The sequence below is a fragment of the Leopardus geoffroyi genome, chromosome E1 (assembly GCF_018350155.1).
Source record: "Leopardus geoffroyi isolate Oge1 chromosome E1, O.geoffroyi_Oge1_pat1.0, whole genome shotgun sequence".
Lineage (NCBI taxonomy): Eukaryota > Metazoa > Chordata > Mammalia > Carnivora > Felidae > Leopardus > Leopardus geoffroyi.
Window position 1 is genome coordinate 51,034,173 of NC_059330.1, and position 26,235 is coordinate 51,060,407.

Below are 26,235 nucleotides of genomic sequence, written 5' to 3' on the forward strand. Positions count from 1 at the left end.
ACAATCTCTATTATAATTTCTATACAGAAACCTTTAAATGGCAAGACAAGCTTTGCCCACATTTAGAAAATCATTTAGGGCCACTGGGTACTAAGTGTAGTGGCAATAATTCTGAAAGCCAGAAAAATTGTTACAGTTGGCTCAAGCACGGGTCAAGATCCCTTTGACCTAGCTCAGATCTGTGATGATTTGGCATTTGTATTACTCAATCTTACTTCTAAGTCATTACAGCAAGTGTCCTACTGCTTGGGAGTCTCTTGCCTACAGTCTGGTTGGGTGGTCGTTTTCTCTGGGGAACTACTCAGGTGTAATGGACATTTCCTGTGGTTGGTTCAAACTGGCTCTCTATCCTGGAGAAGGCCGATTTTGCCTTTATTAACTGCAAAGTGTGTAGTCTTTGAAATTACAAGATTTCGATTCTAATCCTGCCAGTAAGTTTTATTCCTCATGGGACTCTGAGGAGAGTCTTTTAACATACTAAGTTTAAGTTCGCTTATTTAAAAATTGCTAGTAACATTACCACCTGCCATATGGGTTGCTTCAGAATTAAAACATCGTTTCTGTAAAATGGTTACCCTATTATTATATCTTGTAACAATAAAATAAATACATATTAATGTATTTGATATTATTATATCAAAGTAGATGTTCGTATTTCCAGTGAACAGTCTTTTTTATACCTTACGAGAGGACACAGAACATTTCAAGCAAATACTTGGCAAGTTGTTAACTCTTCAGATGGTACTAGGTAGCAGATCAGCCCGGTTACAAGACAGTAGGTGCGTTACGTCATGTGGGGAATGAAGGCAGTTGTTTTCATAACTCAAGTGATGTACACCTTCTGCTGTATTAAAAACCACGTCCCTCAGAGCTGAGATGACTTGGCATGAGACAAGCAGGGATGGTTTTGACCTTTGCATGCTCAACGGCCTCCACTGGTTGGGCAGGTTGTAGCCAGTAACTCGGTTAAGATTTTTGGATATAAATGTTGCTTTTTAGACTGTAGACAAAACTACATGTATATACGTAACCCCAGAGGTACAGGAAGGCCCACGGCACAGCCAGCCGAAGAAGGTAGCACATTGCCTGTTCTCTCTTACATCCCATCACCATCAAAGGAAGGCACTGCCACGGTGAAATGTTCATTTTGCAGACATGACGTGTGCATGTTTCATTTCTGAATCAAACAAAGGAATAATTCCTGGGCATTTTATGTGCATTTTTCTTTTTTTTTTTTTAATTAAAAAAATTTTTAATGTTTATTTATTTTTGAGAGAGAGAGAGAGAGAGAGAGAGATAGCATGAGTGGGGGAGGAGCAGAGAGAGAGGAAGACACAGAATCGGAAGCAGGCTCCAGGCTCTGAGCTGTCAGCACAGAGCCCGACATGGGGCTCCAACTCACAAACTGTGAGATCATGACCTGAGCTGAAGTTGGACGCTCTATCCACTGAGCCACCCAGGCGCCGCTGTGCATTTTTCTTAACATGATCACAGAATCAGGGTTAGCCACTTAATCCCAAATGAGACATGACCTCACTGGGGTTGGTTCCTTGACTAACTTTTGGAATTCCTCACAAGGACAGTATGGATCACGTTGCCTCTGCGCTCCTGTCCCCTCACTGACATCTAGGATTTATTTGAGGTAGAGGTGGCGTCTCCCGCCATTGTTTTCAGGGCAAATATCTGTGGAAATTTCACTCTTTTTGTCACAAACGCCATTCAGTGGCCAATCAGGAAACAAAGACGGGAATGAGTTAACCTTGTTAAAATTCTTCAGTCAAAAAGCATTTGTTGTGTTTGGTGGGTTTCATTAGAAATTAGAGAAGCAGGTCATTACAGGGAAGTAGGATAATCTATTGGGAGCATCCAAAACACACTTTTTGTGTATTGTGAATACACATATGATATTAGATTCTTTTTTTTAAAGTTCATTTATATATTTTTGAGAGAGGGAGGGAGGGAGGGAGGGAGAGAGAGAGAGAGAGAGAGAGAAAATGAGAATACACAGTCAGGGCAGAGCCCGATGCGGGGCTCAAACTCACAAACTGCGAGGTCATGACCTGAGTCGAAATCAAGAGTTGGATGCTTCACTGACCCAGCCACCCAGGCACCCCTGATATTAGATTCTTGACAAATGTCAACGAGAACGGGGACCCTCAATACAACCCCACATAACATATGTTCCAACTTCCCTACTGTACCTATTTCAAATGTTTTTCCATTCTCTTTAAACCTCTAATTCCATCTCCTCTCCCCACTACCCTTCGCTCAACCAGCGAATACAGTCCCAAGCTTCTTGTGACCCACCTATAGGCTCAATCGCAGCTTCATTCTTTCCTTGGAATCATCCTGGACTGCTTCCCATCCCTCCAGTACACAACTGTTCCTTTCCCTTCCCCTCCTTCCCCGATGGATTTCTGACTCTTGCAGATACCATGATGGAGCCAAATAAGCAGTTTTATTTTTCCTGCTAATGCTTATTCAGTGCTAACACCATTTGTCCCAACCAGTTGCATGCAGGATGAATAGAGTAAGGGTGTAAATTACACCCTTGGGGAAATGTGACTCACAAGTAACTACTGCAGAGTGGATTCACTGAAGAACAAAAACAAACATACCCATGGCTTTTAAGAAAGTAGGAGCCTATCCAAGAGTGAAAAAAAAGGCTAAACATGAAAACAAGTTTATTCACTGTAGAGTTTTAAGTTGAATATTTATAGAGTTTCCTTAATGCATGCTAAGGACTTAATACATGCTTGCTGAATTATAGGGAAACATTTAAAACTTTAAATCATGTTTTGCAGTATCCCTCTTAACAAGCCGGCAGTTTTTAATCCAGTTTTTTTTTTTCCATTCCATTAACAAAACAATTTAGTGGTGTATATAATTAGGCTTAGTGGTATATAATAATTGCTTAATGGTGTATATATAATTGAATGAGAATGTGCCCTAATATATCAACTTTGCAGTTGATTTTATTTTCAGCTTTATTTCCACTACTTTGCTTCATTTCCAGGGCAAATGCCAATTTTTCTGTTCTGACCCAAATATTAGAAGCCAGAGGGTTGCTCTGTGACATGGTATATTCCCCCCATTCATAGACACTTTGATGTTGCATTCTGAGGGAATTAGAGCTTTGAAGTAGAATTTCGGGTGGAGTCTGGAGTGATTCTGGGCCGAATCTGGACTGATTCTGGGCTGGTCAAAACAACACACTTCAGTAATTATGAATTAAAATATGCCACATAGTAAAAGAGACCTTCAGAGGAGAGGAACCAGGATGCAGAGCAGATCCTAAAACCTGGGTCATCACACAGTGCTCTGTGGGAGCAGCTCATACCGACTCAGGAGAGCCAATGGTGCCCACCTCTTACCAACTTCACATTCTACGACATCACATGGTTGGAGTATATATACTACAGAAATTGGCAAACTCTACCAGTCTGTACTTTTTTTTTTCCCCTCAGAGAGCCTATTGAAATTTACCAGCACATCACCGCTCATAAGTAAGTTGACTAAATGTCTCAGCAGTCCTGGTTGACAGGCCTAGTGACTCATCATTTTAGCATTTGTCCCTACCTTTTACACTTTCAAAGGTGACAAATTAAATGATCACTATGCAGATCAGCAATAATTGGAGGCTTTGGAGATTTTTCACTCCAAGAGGTGAAGACTGAATTAGAAGGAAGCAACTATAAGATTCTTATCTTATATTGTCTGAAGAACTTGCCCTTGGAAGTCGTACCAGACTTGTTTTCCTGAGGCACAGCATGAGGACCGGAAAGTCTTGGGAAAGCTACAGGGAGACACATTTTTATCTGAGCTTAAGGAAGGACTTCCTCATTGGCAGCAATGAATCATCATAAAACAGGAACAGAAAATGTGTACGCTCAGTGAGGTCCCTGTCAATGAAAATGCCCTGAGACTGAAGGCCAACTTGAGGGGAGTTGGAAGGACTCAAGCAATGATTTCTTGTTGCGTCAATGCCTTCTCGAAGATTCATATTTTGAGTTGAATCCTCCTGACAGTATTTGACGCAGGCATTTTGGCAATTCTCAGGGGGTCTTTGCTGGCTAATGTGTGTGTTCTGTAGCTGATACAACAACCAGCTGGAAAAATAAATCCTTCAAATTCATAAAAAAAAAAAAAAAATGACCCAAACAGAAACCTTATTAAACCTCATGTTCAGTTTTTTCAAAAAATAAATTATTATCGCTAATTTGAGAGGAAGTACATGCTAACCAGCTTACACCGATTTATTTCTGATTCCAAAACTGTTAGGATGCTTTACTTTAGCACAGTTTGGCCAAAGAGAAGAAAGTAAGTCAATGGGTTTCATGTAATTTTAGGATCATAAGTAGTGGGAGAGGAACACACTCTTTAGCATCAAGGACTTCAAGCACTTTGTATCCTATGGTAGCGAGAGTTAGAATAACAGGGAGCCCTCAGGCGAGCAAAAATGGCACCTGTGAAAAGTGTTTGGGTCTATCTGAAGGCATGGTTGCAGCAGGGGCTGAGGCTGTAGGAAACAGCCTACAGTTGCCTACTGAGTATGGAAAGCCCATTTAAAATAAGCCATTCTGTCCTTTACCTACGGTCTATAATGGGTCACATAAAAGTCAGACTTTTTCTTCCCTATTTCAGATGTCCTTACTGAATTAGTCAGTTAGATCATCATATGGATTATCGTGATTATCATTAGTTTGCAGCTCCAGCATGGTTTTCTCCAAGACCAAAGCCTCTCATTTGCACGTCTTTAAGCTTCCCTATAACTTCGCTGCCCATTCCTTCAGCCATGCAGCTTCCTCCAAAGCTTTCCATATTTTTTATTTGATTTGTCATCAGCCGGAAACCTGCACTCATCCACCAACCCACATGCCTCTCTCTTCATACGTCCCCAATCGGGCTGTTAGGTAACAACATAGCGATGACAGATATTATTGTCTGATACTTTTAAAGTGCTTTACAAATATTAACTTATTTACATCTCCTGAGAGCTACACAAAATAGATATGTTTGTTATCTTTCATTTACAGATGAGGGTACTGAGGCACAGAGTGCCTAACAAAGTAGCTAGAGACAGTTTCTAATCAAGAGTGTTCCAAATCTCAGCTCTAATCAGTATGTTGCCTCTTACTTTAAAGGTAACAAATTGAACCAATCTTAGTATGATTTTCTGTAAACCAATGTTAGCACTCATTCTTCTGTGAAAATGTGTTTTATTCCTACCCATTTTCCTGAAGTCTGCCTTTCTTCTTGTGAACATGTATTTTCACAAGTGTTGCGTCAGACCCTTATTAAAGTCGACGTTAAAAAACACTGCATCCTTTCATACACATTTTATATACGTACCTTCTCCTTAAAGCATTCACATCTATTACATTTTGTGAAAGAAATGACAATCACATGTTTTTTTGAGTGCATATTCTCTTAGAGATTCCATTAACTAAGGGTAAAACTCATCTACCCGGTTCTTTGAGTCTAAGACAGTGATTCTCACTCAACCCAGAGGTGGTTCCCCCCCACCCCAGGGGACATCTGACAATGTCTAGACACATTATTAACTGTCACACTGGGCGTTGGAGTCTTATTGGCATCTAGTGGACACAGTTTAGGAATGTTGCTAAACACACTGTAAGCGTGGAACATCCTCCCACAACAAAGAATTACCTGGCTCAAATGTCAAGGCTGAGAAACCCAGTTCCAGGGTATTCTACACATTTAAAATAATTCTGTTGAGGACAGTCTATGACCCTCTTCAACAGTATTATATAAAGCTGTATAAAAACTATATGCATATAAAATTAAATCTATTATTAACCTATTAGTCTGTCAGTTTAAGTAGACTCAATTTATATGTCTTATATTTTCTCTTCTCATCTCAGAAGTTTGAATAGTTTATAAAGGACACAGTTTCATAATTTATCCTTAAAACAATGTGACTCTTACGGAAAATTGTTCTAATAGCAGATTTCTTGTTACTCATCCATTAATTTTTTTTAACTTTTTATTTAAATTCCAGTTAGTTAACATACAGTGTAATATTAGTTTCAGATGGACAATATAGTGATTCAGTGCTTCCATACATCACCCTGTACTCATCAGGACAAGAGCCCCCCCTTCATCTCCATCACTTATTTAACCCACTCCCCACCCACCTCCCCTCGGGTAACCATTAGTTTGTTCTAGTCTGTTTCTTGGTTGGCCCTTCTCTCTCTTTTTTCACCCTATCCTCATTGTTCCTTAAATTCCACATATGACTGAAATCATATGGTATTTCTCTTTCTCTGACTGATTTGTTTAGCTTAGCATTCTACTCTCTAGCTCTGTCCATGTCATTGCACACGGCGAGATTTCATCCTTTTTTATGGCTGAGTAATATTCCATTATGTACCACATCATCTTAGAAGAATGCATTAATTTTTTAAAGAATAAAGTATGAAGCATAAACTGTATACCAAGCGATGTCCTAGGCGAACAAGTAGGATTAAACTATGATAAGCTGTAGATCAATGTTAAGATTATTTTGGTTCATGTTCACTGAATAGTTATTAATGTGGGGCTTATATTTCCTGCAGTTTATTTATTTATTTTTATTTTTTTTTTTCAACGTTTATTTATTTTTGGGACAGAGAGAGACAGAGCATGAACGGGGGAGGGGCAGAGAGAGAGGGAGACACAGAATCGGAAACAGGCTCCAGGCTCTGAGCCATCAGCCCAGAGCCCGACGCGGGGCTCGAACTCACGGACCGCGAGATCGTGACCTGGCTGAAGTCGGACGCTTAACCGAATGCGCCACCCAGGCGCCCCTACTGCAGTTTATTTACATCGTTTTACACCATTATAAAAGCAGCTTTTATTTAAGATGAAATTAAGCAAAGTATTTTACAGAATGTAGGAAAAAATAAGAAAGAAAATATTGAAAGAAAACACCCGATTAAATTATTTGCTTTTCATCCAGTTAGGTGGAATTGGTGGTTAGTATTATATGATGCACAAAGCAGACCCAGTTACTGATCCAATAATAGTATTCTCTTCTCTCCCTATGGTTTTGTAATGAAACTCTGAGATCAAACAGGTTGGACACCTTCTTCAAGTCTCCTCAAAATACTTAACTTATAATGGAAATGACACACAGGACTAATGGTAGGACATTTCCTTTATTAAAAAGCCGATAAGTTGGCAACATCTTATTATAACGAACATCTCCCATATTCCAAGAGAAAATAGAAACTCCTCCTGAAAAATAAATCCCCCCTACCCTCCTTCCTATCCATCACAGCATTTTTCTACTCCAAATGGGATACATACAAGTCTCCACTTCCTCCCGTCCTGTTTCCACTTGTTCCCAGTCTAATCAAGCGTTTGGCTCCAGAATGCTAGTGAGATGTCTTTCATCAGAGTCACCAGTGACATCACATTGCTACATCCAATGGTCAACTCTTTTATTTTTTTTTTGAGAAAGAGTGAGTAGGGGAGAAGGAAAGAGGTAGAGAGAGGAAAAATCTTAAGCAGGCTGCATGCTCAGCACAGAGCCCAATGTAGGGCTCCATCACATGACCCTGGGATCATGACCTGAACTGAAATCAAGAGTCAGATGCTCAATTGGCTAAGCCACTCAGGCACCCCATTAAGGGTCAACTCTTAGTTCTTATTCTCACCATCATTAATCTCTGACACAGATAATTGATTCCCTTGTTCTTATTACATTGTCTTCACCTCAGACCACATCTCAAGGTTTCCTTTTACTTCAAACAGTTCACCTTCTCAGTCTCCTTTGTATGATCTTCTTAATCTTCCCAACTTCAATTCGGAGAGGCTGCCCAGAGCTTAATCACTGGAACCCCTTTCTTTTCTAACTATTCTCACCTCTTGTCCGGTCTCACCCATGTTCGCGGCTATATACGTACTGATAACTTCCAATCTTAGATCTCCATTCTGGATGTCTCCCCTCAACTCCAGAGTAATGTATTGTCTACCCGCCATTTTCATTTGGTTGCCAGAGAGCATCTCCAATTACCACAAGAAAACCTCAACTTCAAAATTCCTTCTCTCTCAGTTCCATCGTCTCTGGAAACAGCACCAATATTCACTCGATTTCTTGTAAATGTCTGCATTTTCATGACTAGCTCGTTCCAAATTATAAGGCTTCTCTATAGGCAAAAATGGACATTGAGTAAGAAGTGTATTCCCTCCCTTATCCTAGACATACAAGAAGCAAACCAACACGCCAGAAGACAAAACAGGTTGCTCAGAAAAAGATTTACACTTTGTCCTTGGAACCACTACTGAGGATGTCAGTGGTCTTCTAGGGGCACACACTTCCTTGGAACCCAAATGAAATGATGTTGGGCAAGACGCTGTTTGCTTTAGGTGTAGGATTACATAGACAGGGTGTGTGTTTGCACAGAAAAATCTTTACCGCGACGAGAGAACACCTACACCCACAAAGAACACCCCTGGAAGAAGCTGTAAGAGTCCTGGAGGTGATAGTGAAAGAAAATCCAGCCTTCGGTTTAGGGGCAATCTCGGGCCATTTTGCGATTTGGGGGAGATCCTTGCTGTTGAACCAGCTCACAAAGGTCTGATCAAAAGACAAAGATGTAGATGGGCAGCGGAGGAAGGGTATTTCTTCTTGATCCTTATTTTCTGTAAGCCACCATTGGCAAGACTGTCTACTACGTGTAGGCATGGGAACCGGTGAAAGAAAGTGTCGATTCACTAGAGTGAGCTGAGAACTCGCTGGCCTTTGTGTGTGGTGAATGTGTCCGGAAAGGCAAAAAAGAGCGAGATTCTCCTGTGGGGTTTCTCATCTCCATGGCGGTAGGTGCTGACGGCTCCAGAGAGAGCAGGAAGGAGCAAAGAGAAGCGAGCCTGAGATGGGTAGCTGCACTGCTCTCAGGAGATGAAAAGGACACCGGGTTTGGGTCTGACCTTCATTATCTGTAACTGAGGTAAGACCATCGTGTGGGTGGCAGAGTGACCTAAGCCTCAACTGACTGCTTGCCTGATCTTGAGCTGCTTCTTTTTTGCATGTGTGTCTGCTAATAGGTGCCTTTAGGAGGTTTCTTTTGACTCTTTTTTGCTGTATGTTCCATGGCTGGGAATCGTCTTTTTTCTTTTCTTTTTTCTCCCATATAATCTCTGGGGAGTGCTGCACCAAACAGATTAAGAATGTGAGGGCCATTTATAGATCAGTTAAGGGAAGTAACATTCAGAGAGAGAGAGACTAAAAGCGTGATGACTTAGCCAGCTGAACATTACTTATTGACGTGGGACAAAGTGGAAAACGATGAGTCTTTAATTTCCTGTGGAAACAGTCATTCATAAAACCATCTCTTCTGTATGTCTTTGTCACTCTACCACTGTTCCAAAGTGACAACGAAGTGGCCTGGAGAATTTGAAACTGTGTGTTAAAAGACGCTGTCTTTGATTTGTAATTCATTGTGTCCTTACACCTAAAAATACATAGATGGAAATGCTGGAAAGACTCGTTAGAAAAAAAAAACGCTGCAAACAAGTTAACTCTGATAAAGAATAAGCTTCTCAAACAGTGAAGTCTGGTGAGGTATAAAAGGCCTGGGTTTTCTAACTTTTACTGTTTTTCTACTACTCATTGTTGTCTTACGATTTGCAATCTGGACCGTTGCTATGGAGTAAATAACATCTGTTACATTCCATGCCTTCGGCTTGCCATGTCCCTGGTGGAAGGAACAGAGGCTGAGATAATGCGGTTTGTCTACCTGGAAGTTCTAAGCCTGCAGAGATGCAGGGCCATGGGTTTAAACATAAATATATCTTATTGATGAAACTCCTTAAGCTTTTCTTTTAAAAGCCTTTTCCTCTGCCCCTTCTTTGATTTGTGTTTCTGAGGCTTGACATAATTCTGAGCATTCCGAGGGAGCTGGGGACAATATCCCCGGAGGTTCTGAAAGCCCATAATCCTGAAGGTAGAGCCCAAACTGGCTGCTTAGCTGAAGTGTGACCCTCCCAATCTACTTAGCTTCTCTCTGCCTCCTTTTCAGAAGCCTTTAATAATGTGTGTCTGTCAGATATCACTGAATCTCATTTGATATGCCATCTGGCACGTAGGGAGCGCATACTGCGTGGAGACCATGGTTTCTAGCTCCGTGTTGGGGAGGAGGGAAACTGATGCAAATGCGATAGTGGGTTAATAGCTAAGCTCAGCATAGCATCTCAAATGGCTCCACTCCAACGAACATAGTTCTTGTTCTCAGCCTTGAGAAAACCCCAGCCAATCGCAGCTTTGTAATGAGGAAGGCAGACTACTGTTGCAATATTGGAGGTAGTCCGGGCAATCTGCACCAGCCTCGACCTGCTTCTGACATGGTTTTCTGACCAGCAATATGGAACCTTTTGGCTCTCAGACATCTGCATTCCATCCCCGGGCCTCACCTCTCTGATGAGCCCAATCTCTGCAGGGCAGCTAGGCAGGGGAGGTCAAGGAAGATATGTGGGGCTGGCGTGGGGGGCAATGAGGGTCAACAAGAGAGAGATGGGGCCAGGACATTCTCTTGTGTATACATAGTTCAATAAAGGCGAATCAATATTTCACACGTTGATCTCTTAAAATCAAAACATCTGCCTCTCTCAACGTCACAGTGGCTGCTTCGAATCAGCCGAGGCAAAGCTCCTAGTCTGTCCAAGTGATAAGCTTCAGGTGAAAACTGCTGGCATTTATGGGACGCCTACTGTTTTACAATGCTATCTGATTTAATTCTCTTAATCACCCTTTTTAAAGCGATGGGGATCAAAGAGGTAAAATCACTGCTCTTAATTTAGCTAGGTACATGAGATGAGATTCAAAGAGAAATCAGTCTGACTCCATAACTCAAATCTAAATGATTAAGGCAAAGACGCTATTTTGTTTGCATTATATGAGTCATATATCTAGAATGATAGGTTATGATAAGAACCTGATAAGGTCCTTCTGAGACGAGACCATCAAAACCCGAATTTGATTCACCTACAAGAGACGGTCTGCCCAACCTCACAGTGGGACTAAGGGGCACCCTGGAACACAAGAGTAAATTGATCCAGGAGCAACTCTGGCCCTTGGAAACTTCCCTGTCAGCTGTTAACCTGGGTTTTCTCTAAATTTTTGCTAAGAAAAATCCATGATCCAGCCTGAGTTTGAGTTTTTGTTTGTTTGTTTGTTTTTAAGTTTAGGGCATACACAGAAATACAAAATGAAACTAGGGACGCCCGGGGGGCTCAGTTGGTTAAGCATCCAACTCTTGATTTTGGCTCAGATCATGATCTCACGGTTTGTGGGACTGAGCCCCTCATCAGGCTCTGTGCTGACTGCACAGAGCCTACTTGGGATTCTCTCTGTCTCCGCCCCTCCCCTGCACATGCACACGCGCACTCTCTCTCTCCCTCTCTTTCACACTCTCTCAAAGTAAATAAATAAACATTTATTAGAAAACACAATGAAAATAAAAACAGCTAAAATAAAAAAGTGCATGAACAAAAAACATGGGTATGATCTTTCCTATTGTCATGACAATATGGCTTATAATAACTAAAACAAATTAGAAGACTCAAGTGTCTTTACTCTAATGGGATGATGAGGTCTTTCTGACACTTTATTTTTCATCTTCTTGGGCAGTCTTTCACCACCATTCATCTCATAGTATTGTAGTAGAGGTTATTAACTAGTTAATGAAAAATAACATAACAGCAAATCTTTAAATCTTCGTGAACAAAAGAGACCCTCAGAGTTATGTAATTGAACCTCCTAACAAATTCAGGAAATGTCTATATATTCTTCAAGCTGATCATCCAAATTCAAGTCCTAATTTTCACTCAATTTTTAGAGATACTAACAATAAATATACTCTTCTTGGGGCGCCTGGGTGGCTCAGTCAGTTAAGCGTCTGACTTTTAATTTACACTCAAGTCATGATCTCACGATTGGTGGGATCAAAGCCCCCCATTGTGCTCTGTGCTGACAGGCAGAGCCTGCTTGGGATTCTCTCTCTCTCTCTCTCTCTCTCTCTCCCCGCCCCACTCTGCTTCCCTCCCCTGCTCTCTCTCTCTCTCTCTCAAAATAAATAAATAAACACTAAAAATATTTTTCTTGTTGTGAATATTAAACCTGCTTCCCTATAAATCTCAACCCAGATCCCCCTCCAACCCCCTGGGGTTTCACACAGCCAACTCCTTTCTTTCCTGATGGATAGAGATGTCCCATCTCTGCATTCAAGCCTATGAAGTACTAGGAGCAGGGACATGTTGAAATGGTCTCAGCACATCTGCTTCACAGTAAAGGGGGTGTAGTTGGTACTTGGCAAAGGTTCTGAACATGCAAGTGTATATTTTCTCTGATATTTTCTTCTCCTTCACTTCTTCCTGTGTTCCACTTCTTCAGCATGATAGTGACTTCTCTTCAAAAACAAGATATCCAGAGTCAAACATGACACTGCAGAGGGGAAATATCTGCAAGTGAACAAACGTTTGCAATTTTTGCCGGGAATTCTGTGTAGATGAAAAACTTTTTTGTTGAATCTTTGCCTTGATTTTCTGGGAAAGATATACTTTTAAGCTCTTTTATGCTTTCCTACTGTTCATCTTTGCTGGCTTCTGGGCTTGAGATTGATCAGCTTTGAGGGAAATCATTTGCCTAAGTTTCCCTGCTGTCAGTGACTCCAATCCCTAGAGCTAAGGGCATTGACCTTACATGCGGGCCCCTCTGCTTCCCATCTTGAAACGGGTCGATCCGTAGAGCACCTAAGTGGCTCTAAAACACACCTAATGGGACTTAGCCTGTACCCCTTGCAGTTGGCTCTGCTCTGAACCTGTGCCCAGTCGTTGTGACTGAATTTTCTCTTTTTTCCCCCGAGATGAGGTCCAAAGACCTACTTCATCCTGATTCTGTTTCTAACAGTTCCTCCTCTCATTAAGGCTTAAAACGTAAAAATTTAAAATGAAAACTTAAAAATTTCTTGTATTTTTTTTCCTCCCCCCAGCATTTACTCTCTGTGTGACCCTGACTCAATCTACCCACCAAGTTAAGCTTCAGTTCCGCATCCTGAAAATGGGAATGATGCTGATCACTGGTTGTCAGAATTTGGGGGAAAATTAGATTCATGGACATAAAGTGCCTGGCACTTAAGATGTGTCTCCTTTCAGGCTCAGGATTGTATCTGACCCTTATCTGTTCTCACTCTGGAGCCCAGATCCTGAACCCTAGCTCGACACCTAGAGCCAAATTACTCTTTCATGTGGAGTGTTCACCTGTCTGAGTATGTACATGATGCCTGTTCTCATTTCTCTTCCGTTCACTACCTCTGTTTTTTCCCTTCCTTATTGTCCCTTGGCTTCTCACTGGGTGTCTGTTAAGCTGATTAACTGTAACTCTTTTCTCTCTTTACTGTCTTCCAGCAGCTCAGCTGAACCTCTCTTCTTCTGCAATTGCATCACTAGGCTTGCTTCCAAGCACACCCAATGTCCCCCCACTCCTCAGCTTTGACCTTAGGAGTCTGGCCATTATACTGGGTATATCTGCATATATCAGATTTGATACTTAGAAAGACATTGCCATCTTCTCCCTACATAAATGTTCACAGCCATTTGGGGCGACCCTCTCAGCTTCCTGGGCCCACGTGCTGAGAGCAAGAAGCTATGACCGCCTCTTCCACAATCCGCTGCTCGCTCAGCCTTGGCCGACACTCTCGAGACTGGAAGACGTGGAACATGCTGTCATTCACTCGCAATGTTACCAGGCACCTCTCCACGGTGAAAGGCACTAACTACTTCTACCTAAAACATTCTGGACTGTAATGGCAATATACCCTTTACCCTTGTGGAGTATTTTTTGCAATGACGATGGAAACGTGTCTTTTCCCAATCCCACTTTTAGATGGTTTTGCATTCTTTTATGAGATGGTCAGTCAGGTGTGGCCACAAAAGCAGATGGCATTGAGGCTGAGGGAAACAGTTTGTGATACTCACAGGCCCTCAAAACAGGAGGCACAGCACACTGCACGGGGCCACATGGGAAAGACACCAGGGTGATCAGAAGACAGGAGTGATAGGAAGATCTGATCCATGACCTTTATAGGGGTTTGAGTGGAAAAGGCAAGGCAGGACAGGCCAAAGAGTTTTGCATTGGCTAATTTAAATAATTTTGGTGGGCTTTGGGCTATGGGAGCGGTCCTTAGCTGCTTGATACCTGGTCCTGGGATGGCTAAGGCAGAAGAATATTGCCTCCTTGGGTCTACAGGACAGATGGAGGAGATATGGCTCTGCATTAGTTAGTTTTTATATCAGAAGCATGTTCCAGGCTGGGTCCCTCGCTGTCTCTAAGAATTGGCTAACCCTGGGAGGGTCAGTCTCTCCCCCAGCTGGAATGTTGTGTTTTTGTTTTTGTTTTTGTTTCTTTTCTTTTTAGGATGTCCAGATATCAAATACACAGACCATTTAAAAAATATTTACAATACGTACTCTCATCTCTCTGATGTGACCTGACAAATAGACTGTCCTCAGTCATTGGTTATGGCATGAATTTCTCTTTGTTTTACTGTTGCCGGGCTACCACTGACAAAAAGCCCCTTGTGTTTTGGGTCCCTCTTCCCTACACCCACCTCCCCATATCTAATAATCACCATTACTATATGAGAAGGTAGATTTTTGATCACGGTTTGAGAGTGACCTTGAGGAGAGCAGGCTCATGTTCTGTCTCCCCCTGTGGAAATGGCCTTTGCCCAACTTACGGATTCACGAACAATCTAGAGCATGGGTGGAGGGGAGGGGTGGGGGTGTGGATTTTCTAGCTCACAGATCAAGAACCAGACTGACACACACGCGCTCTCTCTCCAGCACTGAGTCTTTATGATTAGAACTGATCCCTCTGTAAGAGTCAAGCTACTGGCTGCACAAGGAATTCATACCAAAATAAGTCTGTGTTCTTTGGATCCAAGCAGTAGGAAGCTTTATGCTTGCTGCTTTCCTCAGGATGCTCGGTGACATCATCCACACTGGATTGTTTTTCCCTTTGTGTTCAAACACTGGCTTCATTCCAAAGGGCGTCCAAAGCCAACAAGCCTTCCCTCAAGCCCACCCATTGGCTGTGTAATCTCACAATTGGAAACATTCCTCTCCATGAAAAGGCAGCGCCCAATAAGCCCTCATTGACAGCATTCCCCAACACCCCCAACCCAGCTCTGAGTTTCCTTTGGCCTCTTTCCTTGCTGACACTTCTTAATGGCTCACTTAGGTGGGGTTTTGCTGGTTGAAAGTCACTTATGCTTGTGTATACTGGTGTGCACATCAACGACTGCTCTTATCAGTAGAGTGGGTAGATATATCTCAAGAAAGCTTGAAAACAACCACTGATGCTGAAATTATTTCCCTATAACCCTGGTGTTTGGAGCTACAGGAATAGCACACAGATCTAGAAGATCTGTTTCGAGCCTTAGATACAAAAATATGCATATCCAAGAGCATGACATTAACTTTTATGCACCATTTATAATCCAGTTACGGAGACTTGGGCTGAAGCCTGCTTCTTTAGCAGACAACTTCATTTCTCTAAGCCTTAGTTTGTTAACTTGCAAAACATAAAAGATATAGTAAAACTTGCTTTTCAGGATTGCTATTAGGATTAGGGGAGAGGGACACAGCATTGAGGCTTCATTCAGCATTGAGCTGAAAAGAGTGGAAGGAAGATGTGACTACAAGTAGAAGCAGGGAGCACATAGAGAGACCGTGACTGGCATCACAGATTGCCTGTGGGTGGGATCTTCAAGGTTGCACCGCGCTAAGCTCCTTGGTGGTAATTCTTTGACTTCCTGGCTATTGCTCTTTAGATTGTGGAGATTTTTATTAGCGCTGTTCTATTGAACTGACAGTAAAAGCTCCTTGGGGAAAGGGACTAGGGAAATATGCCCACAGACAAGGTCACAAATCCTAATGTGTTGTTTCCCTGCAAGGAGTGTTCTTGGGTTCAAATGACCAGGATAGAGGTCATGAACAGTACGGCTGGGGAGAGGAAGTGGGGATCTGTTTTGCTTAATGGCACATGCATAGATAGCGTGTTGCCAAGCCAAGCCTGGTACCAGGAACCCAAGAACACAAGTGCAAGTTCTAGGTTGGTGGTGCTGGAGAGGAAGAGGTGGAGTCTTTGGTTTTCACAACATTTCAGTGCCATTTGGTCAAATATGAATGATTAACAGGACAAATATTCCCTCAGCTTGTTATGTTTCCGTTCTTAAATGCTTGTGGATATGGAAGCTGGCACGGGCATTTTCCTAAGTTGTTGAAAATCTGTCTTTGAGGATGGGTTTGTCGTTTTTTTTTTTTTTTTGTTTTGTTTTTTTTTGTTCAATGAGGGCATCCAATCTATCTTTCTACTGGAAAGTTACATAAAACTTGGAAGTTCAGATGCCAACGATGTTTACATTTCTCGGTTAAAAAGCCAATATTTCTTCCTCTGCTCCTAAATTCTATGAATGGAAAAAGCTATTTTAGTTCATAGCATATTCTTTCCATTAAGATTTTAAACTTCTGCAGCATTGCCAAGGCTCATCTGTTGAATGAGTTTTTCAGAAATGTTATCTACCAGACATGGGTGCAAAGTGGCATTTTTATAAAGTTGAAGCAAAAGGTAATCACATTACCAGAGAAAGCGTTCTTTTCCATCCCCTCCTCCAATCAGTCTCAAATAAAGGGAGGCCATGTCGGCTACCGTTACAATGGTATGAATAATTTTTAATAAAATCAGTAGCTAAAAATTGTTGAACTTTCAAAATATATTGGAAACCTTTTCACATATAGCTATGCTGTGTACATTCTTGGCTCAGAATGAATTTTGATTTGGATGTGGGAAATCTATTTGTTCAAGCCAAGCACCACTTAAATTTCCATAGGCAGATTATCTGCTGGATGAATTAGCCCAAGAAATTAAAAATAAAAATTCCTAAACTGCCTTTTGCTCAACTGCCCAGAATGTTCCCCTTGATTACATCCTGCCTGTCTGATAGCTTGAATCCAGGGAACAGAAAAATCATTTTAATAGCCTGCAAAGTACCGAAATGGGGCATTCTTTCCAAAGCATATGATTTATTCCAAGCCAAATGCAAATCGATTTCTCATTGCTTTCCTTCTGTGGCTTATCTATAGCACCATCTTCCTTCATTAGCCTACAAAATCAAGAACTGACCACCAAAGCAGAATGCTGGGGAAGCACCTCTGCACCTTAAATGCTAGGAAAGGTCTCAAACCCAACCACCTTTCTTTTGCAGCTACAGCATCATGCCATGTTGTTACTAATCTACCACAGATGCCTCCACTCTCCGGCGGGTTGTCTTGACAAAATGTCTGTGGTACACTTGGCAAGATGGAGCTCCTCCAGGGCAGTAACAGTCTTCATAATCCTCAGTGATAGCTCGCACAATGCCTCAGATTAGTTAAATGTTAATCGAATCGAAGAATACACAAAGGCTGTTTCCACGATCTTTTCTAGCTCACTGTAGGCATTGATATATTTAGCCAAGTGAAACAGTCTCTTACAATGGAGGCTTAAATAGTTTGCCATGAGGTTGAGGGGAAAAACGTCCCTGTCTGCCCCACACTAAACTCCCTACTGTCCATCACAATGAATACACTGAGAATAGTATCACTTTTCCTTTTTAAGAGAAGTATTGCTAATTTGGGTCACCTCTGTTTGTATAGGCATTCATAGATAACAGCATCAAACCTTCCAGCTTCATTCTGCTTCTATACCACTGCCGTGGAGACAGGACTATAACCGATGGAGAATGTATAGAAGATGAAATGCATGAAAATTTGAGAGTCTGTCAAAGGCACTGATTTCCATCAGCTACTTAAGTCGTTTATTATCGGTAGTAAGTGGCAATGCTTTTTTGCCAAGTGCCCTTGAAAAGGCTAATAAAGCTAATCTCCTGTGATAGGCGACACACGGCTTAAGGTATTACCTCAATTGGCTATCTATCTGGATCTTCCCAGGGAGATCTTTTGTCCTGTATTTTAAAGACCTTCCCAATTTATTGGCATCCACAAGGGACAATGGAAATTAAGATACGAACCAGTAACAGTTGCCTTATGTTTCTCCCCAACGAAGATGTCCTGAGTTTTCATTTTGACCGCTTAAAGAGGAAACTCAATCATTTAAAGGTTAAAGTTGTAGACACTATCCAGGGAGTTCCTGGTCTACTAGCAAAATCACATGTGTGACTTCAGTGATCCCCAGCAGATTGAATAGGTTAATAAATAGATTCTCTGTAAATTTCCAAAGAGGGCAATTTGCAGGCAGTTCTCACAAAATTGGAAAATACCAACAGAGTGATAGGACCGAGTTATAATACCAAACTCGAAGAAGGTCAAAAGTCACAGCACATATGTTTTCCATAGATTACATTTGTTTTGGAAAGCACCGTTAGGTTCCACCAAAGTGGCTCCCGAATCAAACTATACGGGAGCTATGAAAGTTCGGTCAGAGGTGCTGGCATTTAGAAAGCAAGGTGAGTGGCTAGTACATAATGACTCCTATTCTTAATGATACTTGTGGTTTTTCTGGGCAGCTCTGTCATGTCTCCCTAAAGGTGATGTCGAGACAATTAGGTGCTAGAAGGCAACTTTCAAACAAGCCTGGGAAATTGCCAATCTAATAGTAATTTATCATTAAAAACATGGCAGTCTCTCTCTCTCTCTCTCTCTCTCTCTCTCTCTCCTCTAGATCTATACTTGATTGAACTAGAGTCATAGCTACAAGCATTGCAATTAAATATTTATTAAGTACCAGCCCCGTGAAAGGAGATTTGGGAACACAGCTTCATTTAATCTTCATAGAAGTCCTATGATTTGCATTTTTCAGATGGGCAAATCGTGGCTTGACGAGGTCGAGTCATTTATGCACGAATGCACCGTGTCACTAATGATCCAGCAGACATCTGAACTCAGTCTCAGGTCTGTCAAAACCCAGTGTCTCAATTCTTGAAACATTAAGGTGGTAGATCTCTATCTTGAGAATGTAGAAGGACCAAGTGGCGATGGGGAGGGGGGAGGGAAGGGAATCCAAATGACTGGGGTGAAGCCCAAGGCTCTGAAGGTGTAAGGTGCTCCCCCAGGTCTGTGCAAGCTGGGTGGTGGTAGATTACACTTGCAGAAAGACTCTACGTTGTACTGCTGGCCGACGTGTCTTAATGAGGTTTTGGAGTTCATGAAAATGAATTCTTTTTTTTTTTTTTCTTTTTTAATGTTTATTTATTTTTGAGACAGAGAGAGACAGAGCATGAATGGGGGAGGGGCAGAGAGAGAGGGAGACACAGAATCGGAAGCAGGCTCCAGGCTCTGAGCCATCAACCCAGAGCCCGATGCGGGGCTTGAACTCACAGACCGCGAGATCGTGACCCGGGCTGAAGTCGGACGCTTAACCGACTGAGCCACCCAGGCGCCCCGAAAATGAATTCTTAAGCACCGGCCAGGGCTGTCTAGTTAGGCAAATCTACATCATAAATACCTAACTGCCCTTCTCAAATTCATCCATTTCCAAGGACCGTTTCCTTGGGTCTTAAAATCTAACAACATAGGCCTTAAAGTAGTAAAGTTGCAAAATAGCACAACTTTTAACATTTTCTTTCCAAAGTTATTGAAAATATTAAGATAAAAGAGAGATGCCTAAAACAGACTTTGGTATCCCAAGCCAAGAAATGAAGGTATTAACGGTTTAATATGTTTTGGAATGGGGAAGGGAGAAAAGGGGGCACTGAGAGGGAGGATTGTATTTGATGCCTGTTTAATTTTACCTCTGCTTTATGTATCCCTGATTTGTTACCAACTGCTCTCATGATTTCTGCAATCAGTCTCCCGTGGCCAAATCTGACCCGACTCCCTCTCCATCCCCCCTCCTTGTTTTAAATGAGATCTGGTTTTACTTAGATGAATTAAATGTCACTATATTTGTTTCTGTGAATTGTTCCAGCAAAAATTACAGCATCAGTGTCTGACTTTAAACGTCTGTAGGACTGTCTGCCTCCCTGGGCTATTTATAGCTGCCTTTTAAAGGCCCTAATAAATGCTTTTAGATTGCTATTGGTTTGCTTTCCCTTTGTGAAGCCTCAGAATTGATACCCTTCAAACTACCAACTGAAAAATACCTATTTCTCTTTCCTTTTCTTTTTCTTTTTCTTTTTTTTTTTTTTTTTGGTTAAAGTAATGTGTGTTCCCTGTAAAATGTAAATAAGCAAATAGAAGAAACAGAAGGAGAAAAAATAATCATACCAAACAGAGAGGGCCACAATTAACATTTTGTTGCATATCATACTGTCTGTTCTCTGTTTTAAATATATTTAAATATATATATATATATATATATATATATATGTGTGTGTGTGTGTGTGTGTATATATACACACATATATATAAAATACTAGCATACAAGCTGTTTTACAGCCCTGGATTTTTTTTTTTAAGCCCTGTTTTATTTTTTCTACCAGACAATATGTTTCACATTTTTTTCTCTCATTCTCTCCCATCGCTTTTAATGGGCGCATTAAAAGTAACGAGTAGTGTTATGATTGTACCATTACCTATGAAACAATCCCACATTTATTAGATGGTGAGACCCTGGCCAAAATTTGCTACTACAAGTAGTTATACAAATTAGCCATGTCTCTATGCTCACCCGTGATCATTTCTTTAGGATATACTGGTACAGATGGAGTTTCTGGATCAGTGGCTGCATGAAATTCATAGACTATTGTCGCATCATGCCAACTTACCTCCAGAAATAGTTCAAATTAAATATATAATATATATTATATTTGGACATATCTTTAAAATGACAGTATAATGACAGGCATCCGTGTTAGGGGAACCACATTGCTAATAATTCAATCATGGCTTTAACAAATGTTATTAAACACTTTGTAGTGCCAAGCTTGATTTCTTTTTTTTTTTTCCCCCCCCGACTCCAGAGTTCCAGAGTTCTGCAGCATAGCTGTGGGCATTATCATACTGAAATCCGCAGTTCTAGGGAAGCTGCTAACCTAAATAAACAGTGTGATTTTTTTTTTTTTTTTAAACTATGTGTGAACTGGCAACTAGGACAGGGGAGAGGCAAGGTAAGTGGAAGGAACTGAGAGCTGATGTTTGCAGAATTACCAGCGCTGATGGTCTACACTTCTAAGAATGCTGATTCTTTTACTAGAACTAAAATCTCCTTAAGGATCGTATATTGTTCAATTAGTTATTAGTTCATTCCTTCGATGTATAACTGGTGAATACCTATATGCCACACGTTACTCTAGCTGCTGGGGATACAGGGGCGAAGAAAACAAGAGGATCTTTTTCCATGGAGCTTACGGTCTATTCCATGGGGCAATCCAGCCAACAAACATGTAATCCATCACTGGTGGCGAGTGTTTTGACATGAAAATCATGCTAACGATACAAAAAACAATGATGTGGGGGAGGATTTTAGTTCACATCCTCAACAGATACGGCCCCTCTGAAAAGGTGACATTAAAGATGAGACTTCAGTGATGATAAATAAGAAGTCACACAGGCAGAAAAGGATGTACAAAGGCCCTGAGGCAGAGCATCCTTGGGTGTTAGAGTGGAACGTGGCAGACTTTTTCTGTAACGAGTCAGATAATAAAAATATTGGCTCCGTGAATCATGTGTGTCTGTTGCAGCTACTAAAGTCGGCAGTGGTAGCATGACACTAAGTAGCTGTAGACAATTTTACAAACAATGGTCTGAATGTGTTCCAATAAAATTTTATGGAAGCGAGAGGTGAGCCCGATTTGGCCCTTAGACTATAACTTGTGGACCTTTGTGTCAGTGAAAGAGGGAGACACGGTGATGTTAGAGAGTGAACAGTGGGAAGGAGAATGGGAGGAAGTGATTTCAAGAGGTGGGCAGAGTCAGAGGTATATGCTGTGTATATAACACAGATTGTGCAAACTACTCTAATTGCAATGGGAAGACTGGAAAGGTGCTGGAGGGTTTTAAGCAGGGGAGTGACATGTTTTGATTTTACTTTCAAAAAGAGTAGATTAAAGTGCAAGGGCAGGCAAAGAAGATCTCTTAGTGGTCCACTGAAGATATGCTGGTTTGGACTACCAGGAGATCTGATTGGATTTGAGATCTACTTTGTTCTTTCTTTAAGTTTATTTATTTATTTTGAGAGAGAGAGAGGGAGCATGTGCAAGAGAGAGTGGGAGAGGGGAAGAAGAACTTTACTGAAGAAAGTAAGAGAGAGAGAGTGGGAGAGTGGGAGAATATGTGCAAAGAGAGACACGGAGAGAGAGAATCTCAAGCAGGCCCTGTACTGTCAGCATGGGGCCCGACACTGAACTCAACCCCATGACCTTAAGATCATGACCTGAGCCGAAATCAAGAGTCAGTCACTTAACTGACTGAGCCACACAGGCACCCCAAGATCTATTTTGGAGGTGAGCCCATAGGACTTGCTGCTGGTTTATGTGATAGGAGTAAGGGAGACTGCTTAGACCATACTCTTGCCTCTTTGTATGAAAAGAGAAAACCTGATATGAGCCAAAGCAAGAAGCAAGGCAAAATGAGCATCTTACCTGGGGGACCGTCTCACTAGGAGTTGCGACTTGTACCCTTCTGTAGAGAAACTTAGATGTGCCACCTCACCGCTGGCTTCTTGACTCCCTGAAGTTGCCTCAAATAATAGGGTCCAGTACCCTTGTATCAATCACTTCCTCAAGAGTCAAAGACTTGTTTGTGAAGTTCTGATTGGTCACTCCAGGGTCATGTGACTCTGCTCCAGGTGCTGGTAAAGAAACACTGTGGTGATAAGTAGCTTTGTCACTTCCACTGGCAGCGTCCTAATCCTGACCACCGTCACCTCTTACTTGATCATTGAAATACTTTCCTGGTTTACTCCCCATGCCTGCTTTTAAATTTCTCCAGCCAATTTTCCATTGGACAGCCAGAGTGGTCTTTTTTTTTTTTTAATTTTTTTTTAACGTTTATTTATTTTTGAGACAGAGAGAGACAGAGCATGAACGGGGGAGGGGCAGAGAGAGAGGGAGACACAGAATCCGAAGCAGGCTCCAGGCTCTGAGCCATCAGCCCAGAGCCTGACGCGGGGCTCGAACTCACGGACCGCGAGATCGTGACCTGAGCTGAAGTCGGACGCTTAACCGACTGAGCCACCCAGGCGCCCCCAGAGTGGTCTTTTTAAAAATAGAAACCTTATTATGCTGTACTGTTAGTTAAGATACTTCAATCACTTTCATTTCCAGCTTCAGCTCCCTCTCTCCTTGATTTCAGTTCTTTGGAAAGCATGCCCTGTGCATCCTTGAGTCACAGAGTCTTTGCAAATGCTGTTCCTCTGCCTGGAAAACTCTTTTTCTCCTTCTTCTTATTTAGTCGTATTCATTTTTTCATATTGTAGTTCAGATATCCATCTATCCCAGAATAGATAAAGACCCAATATTGTAAGCTATTATAAGAAACAGAGGAGAAATAGGCACTCAAATTAAGGGGTAAACAGAGACTATAAATAAAGACAGCATCCAAGATGCTAACCATTGTGATCTTTTACATTATGCCATTTTTTCCTTATGAAAAGCGTTTTGAGAGTCAACGATTGTCCCTGTGTTTCAAATAAAGAAAAGGAAGCGGAAAGATATCTGTAAGATGCTGATTTCATGCCGCTGAGATGTGGAACCATGATCAGAATCCAAGTCTTTGATCCCCATGTTCTTGTCCTTTAACAGAGCTACTGCAGGACCATAATATGGAGCTTCGACTGGATCCATGGTAGCAGGAGAAGGAGTATTTGATTTATATTTTAGGTTAGAACTATCACTCTGGATAAAGGTGGCAAGAGATGAGTTAGAAGGCTGTTCGACTTTAGCGATAAAATGCAGATGCGTTCCTGTAATGATAGGTTCTTCTGAGAACCGGTTCTTAAAATTAGCTCAGAGCAAAGGGTGCAGCAGCCAGATTCCACCTGTAAATAGCAAAAGCCTTAAGGACTAGATAGTGACTGTGTCTCAAACAAACAAAATACAACAGAAAACGAGGCCTGAGTCGAGAACTTTCTTACTGAAGGCCACAGGAAGGAAAAGTGAAGAGCACATCCTCACTTGGATGCCAAGTGGGCACCAAACACTCTCTGATCGCCCGGGTTAAACTGCGCCCTCTCTCCTTGCTGCGGGCCATTCTCTCTGAGTTAGTGCTTCCTTTTGCCAATCCTCAAATGCGCCTTCCGAGTAAGTGGGACTCTCACTAATTCCTAAAAGTGGGTGGGTCTGGCACACAATAGGAGTGTAATTGAAAAAAAAAATGAATAAAAGACAAGACAAGAATGAAAACAATCAGCAACAAATTCCCATTGGAGACCTTTAGACGCCACTGGGGAACCTGACACAGGAAGGTTGGACTGTGTTCTCTTAAAGGGACGTAAGATCTCATGACATCCAGCTTCTGCAGCTCAAAGGAGCACCCTTCTGAGCAACCCAGGCTGGCGTCCAACCAAGACAGGGATGGGCTGATTATCACGATAAGAACAAGAGAAACCTTCAGAACTATTTTAGTAAAACATGCCCATACCTTTTAAGACAAAAAATACACATGATAACTACCTAATGGATTTCTTTAATCTGTTGACTTTGCTAAGCTTGTCAGTCTTGTTTCCTTTAGCTTGGTTGCTCAGAGGGAATAGCAGCACAATTTTTTTTTTTTTTTATTGAGTTGAAAGTATGTGCATGCATGTATATGGGAGTGTGTATGTGTGTTGTGGGATAGGGGTATGTGTGCGTGCGCCTGTGTTGAGGACAAGGAGTAGGGGATTTCCCATTTGGTGACAGTTGTGAAAAGGAAAGGAATACGATCCAGTCGCTGGTGCTTTGGGAAGCTAGAAAGATGGAGAATTGGCCCCTGTAGCTCAGTAGTAGGAAACAGTGGTGCCACCCCTGAATTTAAAATAGAAGTATCTGCTGGGAGCCACATTGTCAACCCTTCAGTCAGGCAAGTGGAAAGCTCCTTGATAGGGTCAAGCAAATGTTCTGATATTTTACTGAGAGGGAAACGGAGTCTTCACAAGATTCACATTCAAACAATAATTATTTAGTAATTACCATGAGGCTGGCACAGTGAAATATGGCTTCCCATTCACTATCTCGATCAAACTCACAATAACTCAGTCACATAGGTGTTCTTATCCCCGTATCATGCACGAGGGCACTGAGGTTCTGAGAAAAGTTACTTTCATGAACCACTCCAGATACTGGGGACAGACCTGGAATTGGAAGTCTGTCTCTCAATTCAGGATCTCTCTACAAGACCAAAAAACATTGTATTTCAGACTATTGCTTATTAAGATCATTCATTTTTAAGGCAGAATAATTTGGAATTATAATTCTTCTTTTTAATTTTTTTTAAAGTTTATTTTTGTTTAATTTTTTTTAACGTTTATTCATTTTTTGATAGAGACAGAGAGTGAGTGGGGGAGGGGCAAAGAGAGGGGGAGACACAGAATGTGAAGCAGGCTCCAAGCTCTGAGCTGTCAGTACAGAGTCCAACGAAGGGCTCGAACTCACGGACCGTGAGATCATGACCTGAGCTGAAGTCAGACGCTCAACCGACTGAGCCATCCAGGAGCCCCTAAAATTTATTTATTTATTTTGAGAGAGGGAGAGAGCATGTGCGGGGGAGGGACACAGAGGGAAAGAGAGAGAGAGAGAATCCCAAGTAGGCTCCTCATTGTCAACTTGGAACCTGACATGGGGCTCGAACTCACAAACGGCGAGATCATGACCTGAGCCGAAACCAAGAGTCAGATGCCTAACCAACTGAGCTACCAAGGCAGCCCTGCAGTTATAATTCTTACTGCTTTTGTATGATCTTGACATCCAGAAAATGGGGAAACATAATTCCAGACTTTCCTACTTCTTTACAAAACAGAGCATCATTTTTGGATATGGCAGATTTATGATTAGGTTGTAGATATTACATAAGAAAAAAAAATGGGCTAGAAAGAGGCCGTCCAGATAAAGTTACCAGCAATGTTGTAACACCTGGTTTCTGTTTCTCCCTCCCAGCTCCAGGATTCAGTCCGGTTGTTTGCTCGTAGCATAGCAGAACCCCCTTTCCCCAGTCTTTCATCACTGAGAAGTTAGACGGCAGAAGTTTGAACAGAGAGGTTAAAGGCTGGAGCTCAATCCGAGACCTGCTCTGGGGATGATAGCAGCTGAGGAGAAACAGGAG

General features: G+C 41.8%; 1 protein-coding gene and 1 long non-coding RNA gene across 6 annotated transcripts in view; one reads left to right on the forward strand and one right to left on the reverse strand.

The window, feature by feature from the left end:
- Positions 1-26,235, forward strand: part of KCNJ16 (potassium inwardly rectifying channel subfamily J member 16) — a 55,128-nt gene that overhangs the window by 21,665 nt on the left and 7,228 nt on the right. For 2 of the 5 annotated variants that reach the window (XM_045489565.1, XM_045489568.1), the window contains exon 1: positions 8,302-8,954. The exons of 2 other annotated variants lie outside the window; for them this stretch is intronic. The gene's annotated coding sequence lies outside the window, so the exon portion shown is untranslated. Of the gene's footprint in view, positions 1-8,301; positions 8,955-26,235 lie in introns of those variants that run through there. One more of the 5 variants, XM_045489564.1, reaches the window with a different exon arrangement.
- LOC123603989 overlaps positions 1-26,235 on the reverse strand; it is a 77,682-nt gene that overhangs the window by 17,298 nt on the left and 34,149 nt on the right. The gene's annotated exons all lie outside the window — the stretch shown is intronic.